The sequence below is a fragment of the Periplaneta americana genome, chromosome 13 (assembly GCF_040183065.1).
Source record: "Periplaneta americana isolate PAMFEO1 chromosome 13, P.americana_PAMFEO1_priV1, whole genome shotgun sequence".
Lineage (NCBI taxonomy): Eukaryota > Metazoa > Arthropoda > Insecta > Blattodea > Blattidae > Periplaneta > Periplaneta americana.
The window spans coordinates 161,912,177-161,921,074 of NC_091129.1; the positions used below are offsets into that span (position 1 = coordinate 161,912,177).

At 34.7% G+C, this 8,898-nt stretch overlaps 1 protein-coding gene across 2 annotated transcripts in view; it reads right to left on the reverse strand.

Moving 5' to 3' along the window:
• The window catches only part of Dh31-R (Diuretic hormone 31 Receptor), a 1,450,252-nt gene that overhangs the window by 127,770 nt on the left and 1,313,584 nt on the right, over positions 1 to 8,898 (reverse strand). The window lies entirely within an intron of this gene.

The window sequence follows — 8,898 nt, forward strand, 5'->3', positions numbered from 1 at the left end:
ACTTTCAAGAGTTGTTAACAGAAAATAGATAACATTTTATGGATTAGAATGAAGAACATAGAACAAGAAGGCAATGATTTGATCATTCAACTAGTCAAGGACGCTATAAATAGGCCTACTTTAAAGAATAACAAAGGAAGTGGAATTGGTGGAACACCTGCTGAATTAATAAAATTTGGTACAGAAAAACTATATCAGTTTTTACAAAATTTAATTGAGAAATGCCCAAACGGAGCAAAACCTAACCTAAGCTAACCCAGTCACTCATAACGAGTGCACCTCAGCACATGTGTGGACTTCAGTCCTACGTTCATAGACATCTATGACGTAGTGCAGAGGGCGGCCAGTAGAGGGAACCCAAGAGTTGGAACTTAAACTGAGACGATTCTGTCCGGCGCCGGGGTGGGTATCCGATGTGGCTTAGTGGATAAAGCATCAGCACGTGTAGCTGAAAACCCGGGTTCAAATCCCGGCGCAGGAGAGAATTTTTCTCCGTTCCATTACTCTTTCATCGTATGATGACGCAGAATATCTGCATGGAAATATCATATGTACTTCGGTACATTAAAGTAATATATATGATATGCGTAAATCACTTCGTGATTTAAGACGGCGCTTATTCCGTCGGATCCCGGCCAACTAGTCACTCATAACGAGTGCGCCTCAGCACATGTGTGGACTTCAGTCCTACGTTCATAGACATCTATGACGTAGTGCAGAGGGCGGCCACTAGAGGGAACCCAAGAGTTGGAACTTAAACTGGGACGATTCTGTCCGACGCCGGGGTGGGTATCCGGTGTGGCTTAGTGGATAAAGCATCAGCACGTAGGTAGAGCTGAAAACCCGGGTTCAAATCCCGGCGCCGGAGAGAATTTTTCTCCGTTCCATTACTCTTTCATCGTATGATGACGCAGAATATCTGCATGGAAATATCATATGTACTTCGGTACATTAAAGTAATATATATGATATGCGTAAATCACTTCGTGATTTAAGACGGCGCTTATTCCGTCGGATCCCGGCCAACTAGTCACTCATAACGAGTGCGCCTCAGCACATGTGTGGACTTCAGTCCTACGTTCATAGACATCTATGACGTAGTGCAGAGGACGGCCACTAGAGGGAACCCAAGAGTTGGAACTTAAACTGAGACGATTCTGTCCGGCGCCGGGGTGTGTATCCGGTGTGGCTTAGTGGATAAAGCATCAGCACGTAGAGCTGAAAACCCGGGTTCAAATCCCGGCGCCGGAGATAATTTTTCTCCGTTGCATACTCTTTCATCGTATAAGCTAAGCTAACCTAACCTAACCTAACCAAACAGCGGTAAAATATCTTTTATTTCATATATACTGCCTTTAAGTAAATAATTTGTTAGATTCAAGTGGTACTTTGTACATCAATACTATTCCTGTTGTACACAGACTTATAGGCTCGGGTACACGAATAGATGTAAACACAGAATACCGGAGCGTGCGGGAAGAGATCTCAGCGTAAGGCTAGTATGATCGAGGTACACCTAACTTGTATTCAAAGTAATCAAACGCAGGTCTCTACTGGTCACATACAGTATATATCAGATTGGTCATTTCCATGTTATGAAATTAAAGCACGATTATTAGCAGATTAAGCACCGAAATAAATTATTTTATTTACTAGAGAGAGAATATCATCGAAATGATAGCCACCCAAATCTTGGATTTAAAATGTCGGCATCCTAATCAATTCAAATGAACAAAAAAGAAAATGTAAATTAATGTTTAAAAATACATAATGAAATTTTAAAAAAGAATATTCTGCGACAAGATGTGGTAGCTATTAAAACGATAAAAATTTATTGAAAATAAATAATATACATTGAATAGTAAAGCTAGTCATTGTTTTAAATATTTGAATTTCATACAGATTACATTACAATTAATTAGAAAATTGCAAATAAACAAGAAATAATGCTTTAAAATGATAAAAAAAAGGCATTTATTAGTAAGAAAAACCTTATAAAGGCAAAATAGGCGAAGTAAAAATTGGCCCTACCACTTTGATTTACTCCAAATCATATTTATATCTATGCAAATAATGATTTACTTCCTCCCAGTAAGAAAGGTATTTTGCCAGACATCCGGGCTCTTTATTACCATTTCAGAATGGGAACTAACTTTTGAATAACCTTATACTTTAAAATACAGCAGCCCACAGTTGGCTCTACATCTCATCAACTTTTAAAGCTATCCATTCGAAATGTTTAAGTTTTTCGTATGTTATTCTGGACATGAGAGATGATTTACTTTTGGTTTTTTATTTTTGTTTTTGTTCTTTTTATTGAAAGAGTTACCTTAATTACATTAATGATTCATATTAAAAATCATATCTCATTTCCAGATTGCAACTAACAATAAATTTGGTGATTTCATTAGGAAAGACGGATTTTTGGATGTTACAAATTCTTTAAAAGTAGTTCTCAATACATTCATTGTTTATTTATTTTGATTTATTCCTTGACACCCAGTAGATTGACTAGGGCTACATTTTGTATACTACATCATGATTAGCCTTTGAATCATTTGACTTTCTGCGTTTGCTGCATCAAGAGAAGGATACCATTTACGCGGAGATTTGTCACGATAGAGAACTATAGTCCCGTCGCTCTAATTTCCGGTAGCCAATCGCGTTGCAGGTCGGCTACATTTAAACGTGTATATCTTGTGATTCGCTGATGAAGACGATATTCATGTGTTAAGGCTCGATAAATACTTAATACATCGCCCGCCATTTTGGCTCTTTCGTTGGCGTTCGCAGAAAGGACATGAAGACGTTATTTGCCGCTCAATTGTTTGCTGAATTACAGTGCGTTTGATTTATTATCATAGGAGCTACGACATGATAATGTTTAACGGTGTGGCAAATAGATTCCTCGTATGGTAGCTCGGCAACGAAAGAACAAAAATGGCGAACGATACTACCTATTAGACCTAGACGCGTAACAGCGTCGCGACTATAGAAATTAACATTAATAAATAATTCTAAAAGTTGCCGAAGTGCAAGAAATATTAATAGTTTTTTCAAATGCCTTATGATTAGTTATTCATGAAAAGTGACTGTTGTAAAATAATATTAAACTATAGTAGTGTCTACGTCAGTAATTTTCGGTTAACCGTCAACAGTTAACTAAGGATCTACTGTAGTGTATATGAGTAATTGATTTGTGAAATAATTATCCACAATAAGATAAGTTAATGACGGAACATTTTTAATAGAACTCTATTCGAAACTGAACAAGTTGATTAGAGGGCACGTGCCTGAAGGAACGGACACATCCACAATCCTGTCTTCTTATTGGAGTATAAATTAGAAAGCGAGAGAGGTGGGGATGGATTTATTATGCAGAGCAATCGCTCAAGCGGGCGGCGCGGCGTGGTGACTTCCATGCATCGTGATAGAGTGTTCCCGTTTAACTCAGTTCTGTAATTCTGTTTGCGTAGGAATGGACAAGGTAAGATTTCAGATGTTTTATTTAGCAATTTTTACGTGTTTACTTAAAGTACTCGTCCATAGCAGTCTGTTCAGTCCCTTGCTCATCTTGAAAATCTTGTGTTTATAAAATTCTTGGGGAAATGGTAATAGTAATAGATAAGCATTTTAAAGTATTTAGGCCTATGTTTGTGATTGGATTTTATGCTGCACAGCGACAGTTTAGATCCTTCCACTGAATGTGTACTCATTTGTTCAGTTCTTTGCATAACAGAACTAAGTGTGAATTGAACATATATCTTTACGTTAACTTTGAGCTTTGGTTTGAGAGACTTATTTCTTATTTTACCATTTTTTGTGTGTAAAATTTGAATCTTTAACGAGTCTGTAAGATTTATACGGGATAAAGAGATGATTTAGCAGGTTTTGTGCAAATAATCATGTGCTCCTGCCTTCGAATTCCATTGTTCACTATTATAATCTATGTTGTTTATGTTGTTAGTAAAATAACATGTACAAAAATACAATCTTAGTTCTTCCCTGAAGGAGTAAAAACTCGTGCTCAGGGAGATATCTAAACACAAAGATAATTATTTGACAGAAATTGGGTCAAGAAAAAAATCACAGGAATAAATTAAATTTACAAATACAATTTCAATTTTAACAATTCAAGTCATACAAATACATATACATATTAAATCAATATATATATATATATATTCTTTAAAAATTAAATTCCTAACGCTATTTTTGAAATTTCTGATACTAAAATTTTCCAAATTTGGGTATTTATCAATTATTTTATTGTATAACCTTGGACCAAAGTAGGTACCATGGCTCAGAGCTGTGCTTGTGAAACACTTTGGTTCCTCTAGTCGTATAAAATCGGATCTTTTAGTTCCATATTTATGATGATACAATTTGAAGTTATTACGATTTTTATGTATGAAGATTAATAAGGCAATATAATAAATCTGTTTAATTTTCAAAACATTAAAATCAGAGAACTAAAGGTCGGATGAGTAATCAATTGGTTTATTAAGGCATATTTTAATGATTCTTTTCTGAATAAGTATTAGTGGAGTGAGATTAGAATTATAAGCATTTCCCCACCCTAAAATTCCATACTGGAGAATGGATTGAAATAAAGCTAAATAAATGAGACGTAAAATATTAATTGGTAAATATGACCGAAGTATAACAAAGATATAAATTGTTTTACGTAATCTAATGGTCTTATCTGTCTCGACGTAGACTGAGCGAGGATTTCGTATAGGTATTTTAACTTAATATTTTTAATAATACGTAATAATAATCGTGAGAAAGAGATAATCCAAACAAAAACTTTTGCTAATTTCTTGCGCATCTCAAGATATTGTCACTAAGTAGCTTCAGTGGAGAGTTCAGAGCGTCTCTGAGAGCGCGTGTTTGTATTGCATAAATATTATTATTGTTAAATACAGAGTGTATCTAAATTGGTGTCAAATATTTCGGGGACGTTTTCCTAACATCAAAACAATTAAAAAAGTTAATAAGAACATGGGTCTGAAAACCATTCGTTAGGGAGTTAATAAAGGATTTGTCCCTTCATTGACCGCTGATTGTTTGGTGGTTTTTTGTTTGTTTGTATTTTGTAGAGCAAAGAAATCAGAAGAAAATGTATTCTGTAAGTGAACAGAACGAAATGATGTGCATCATTTAAGTGAAGATGTGCTTCTGGACGTTATCCAACGAATGTGTTTTAACACGATGCTGCTCCAGCTCATTTCAGTCTGATAGTTCGTAATCGATCGATTTCCCCAAAGATGTATTGGTCGAAGGGGATTCATTGCATGGCCTGCTCGATCGCCTGATTTGAATCCAATGGATTTCTTCGTCTGGGGACATTTAAAGTCCCTGGTTTATGCGACTCCTGTACTTAATGTTGATATTCTGAGAGCGTATCCAAACTGGATTTCACGAAATACAAAATCATCCAGGAATTTTCAACAGAGTACGCCAGAGCATGTAACGCAGGTTTAGGGGACACACCGAAGCAGAAGGAAGCCACTTCGAGCAATTTTTGTAACATTAAATTTTGTCTTGTAACTCTGAAATAAATTATTTTGAGACCAATGTTCATATGAACTTTTTGTAATGTTTTGGTATCAGGAACACGTCCCCGAAATATTTGACACCAATTTAGATACACCCTGTATAGTCGTAGTTCAGTAAATGTATCATTTAGCTCTAATGGTTTTCTCATTGCATGTTTGGGCAAAATGTGGTGACTCCTGAAAATAAAGCGAGTGGCTCTTGAAAATTTTTAATTTTGAGTAACAGTAGTAAAAAAGATCTTTTATTGCATATAAGCTGCCTTCAAATAAATACTTCGTTATTATTGTTATTAAATCTAAGTGGTATTTCGTACACGAGTATATTCCTGTTGTACACAGACTTATAGACTGAGGTACACAAATAGATGTAAATACACAGTATCGGAACGTGTGGAGAGAGACTGCAGCGTGAAGCTAGTACGATCGAGATATACCTAACTTGTATTCAAACGCAGGTCCCTATTGATCACATACTTGTAAGATTAGCCATTCCCATGTTATGAAATGGCAACATGAAAAGAGAACAACCACTAGAGCCGCCACTGTCGAAAAGGAAAGTTTTGGTAACGACCGCTAGATGGAAGTACAGTACGTGACATCTTTTGTAGTCGCTAGATAGCAGCATAGTGAAATTGGTAAAAGTTGTTGTCTTGAAAGTCCATTAAGCTGAACAATCTGCTGTATGTAGTAGGGCAGGCATTGAATTGTGGAGTTTTAGAGCCAGAAAAGAACTCCGTTACTCCTTGAATTTCATAAAATGGTTGGTAGCTCTTTTAGACTTTCTAAAACGTAATTCCGAAGAAAGAACTCCCTTTCTTGCATTTAGGATCTAATATGCGACATGTGTGAGGGTTGCTGAAAGAAAACCGGTCATGTTCACCGAAAACAAAGTGAGTTTTTTTTTTACGTTTTCAGTATGTTTAGAGGGGCATCTTTCAGAATATGTAACTATTTTTATTCTAACTCGGTCATTTCCATGAGAAACAGTGTGGTAAAATCAGTACTTTCAATCAAAACCAGATAATTCCATCTATTATCATACTAAAGCCAACATTTTCATTGTCTTTTTGTATCAAAGTCATATTCAAATTCATATTCAAATTCAAATTTATTCACAATTTACATTTGAAATGAATACATATGAATATATACTCGAAATGAGCATATGCTCGTGCTCGAGTACAGTCCAGTAGTCTACATAAATTTTAAAGAGATCAATAATGTTGATGTTAGAAATAATAGTAATAATAATAATAATAATAATAATAATAATAATAATAAAATAATAATAGAATATCCGTGACGGAGATAATACAAAGATAGTAATATAAGTTAATTCATTAATAATAATAATAATAATAATAATAATAATAATAATAATAATAAAACAAAAATATTTACAATAATGAAATAAATACTAAGACGGATAAAATAAAATATAAAACCACTAGCGAGAGTTAACACAACTTAAATAAGCATATAATAACCGGAAAAAATGAACTCGAAAATCAACAGAAAAGTTCGATGTATAGCAGACGACAGCAACCGCCTTACAGACATTTTAACAAACATTTTAAATACTCTGTAAGTGTTGCAATTACCAATCAATTAAAATCGGTAATTTCCACTTCTATGTGCAAGAGTGATATATCTTATTGCTAATTAAAATTACGTATTGCAAAAGTGTTATAATATATTCATATTTCCATGAAAAATGTCAAATAGCTTTTTTTCCGAACAAAACTGAATATTTCCTTCATATTTCCAAACAAAACCGTACATTTCCAAAATATTTTTGTGTATAACATGCACAAAAAATGACTAAAATCATGAGTATTGTCACCATTAGAACAACGAACGTAACATGCACGACACATAAAATTGTCATTCACTTTGGGGTAAAGTGAAGGCTCGATACATTTTTTTTACTTCCTGAAAAAAGTACCTGCTACTTATTTTGGAAATGACCGACATTGTTCGCAACTTCCACATATAAATATTGTCCTATCGGCTGAACTAGGTCGAATCTAAATATGGACATGATAATCAAGGTAATCATAACAATCAGGATATGAGATTCATGCGTGAACTTCAGTGTCTATTAGATAAACTTTGTGGCTCTCATGTGAGATTAGATGAAACTTAGGTAGTTCCCAAGATATACAGGGACATTATTTTATTTTTACTTCAATTTTTATTGTACCTGAGTTTTGAATGTACTTCATTCTCACCTCCTCTACTAGTAAACTTCGAACAGTTTCCACACAGAACCAAGGCCACGTATGCAAGTCTCCTTACGTTAAACAGGACTGAGTTAGTGAGTATAGTACGTTCCAGAAATATGTTCAAGTTTTCCAGTGACGAAAGAGCGTTCAATATTGAATCATATTTTCGCACAGGTACTCTCGTCCATTTGCCTACGTCGCATCCCGGTTTTCCCCACCTCTTTTGCTCGCTCCTCTGTAAAGACTAGTGGCTGGGCTGTCATAGATTTTTTTTCTGAAAACCTTAATTTCTGTTAGGAATTGGACGTCTATGTGATATTATACAACTGTTTAAAATAACTTAAATAAAAGGGCCTCGTTAAGTAATTAACTGTCACGTGAGTTCCCCCCTTTCTACGACCCTGCGACAAAACCACTTGAACGGACAGTAGATAGCATGTCTGAGTAATTTTATCTTTTCAGATCGTGCAGAAGTGAAGATTGAATTTACAGTACGTAAGGCACTCTTTTATAGAGTAGGTACAGAATTATTTCAACATGAGTTATTAGTACGAAGGACGAAACTGGTAATTGGAATTAGGTACAATAGTCTATAGTGCGATAATATGCACAAAATAACTTAAGCCTGTATCGAAATGAACGGCCACCATTTAAAAAAAAATGTGTTTAAATATCCATATTATGATGATTTTCAAATTTATCTTCATTTTATAAATTGTACACTAATGTGCTGTAGACAGTATAATATACACTGCATAATGAATACGTCCGAATGGATAGCTCAATTCGTGAGTAAAAAAACTTATTGTTAATACAGTACTGTATTTTAATTAAACAAAAACCTAATGAAAATTATCAAACTCAAAATCACGATGTTTCCTAGTTTACGTAAATGGATGAACTACTTTTCCTTCCCTCCTATACCTAGTAAAGTGATTTGTTTGTATCATCGAACTCCAGTCGTGGAAGGGGTAGCAAACGGTGTTTCCGGTAATCAACCATTAATCCAAAGGTATAGCCAGGTTAATATTAGAAATCTTAGTAAAAATAAAATGATGTCCCTGGAGTTCTGACACGCGCCCAAAACTCATAGGTTATCTGCAACTTAATCA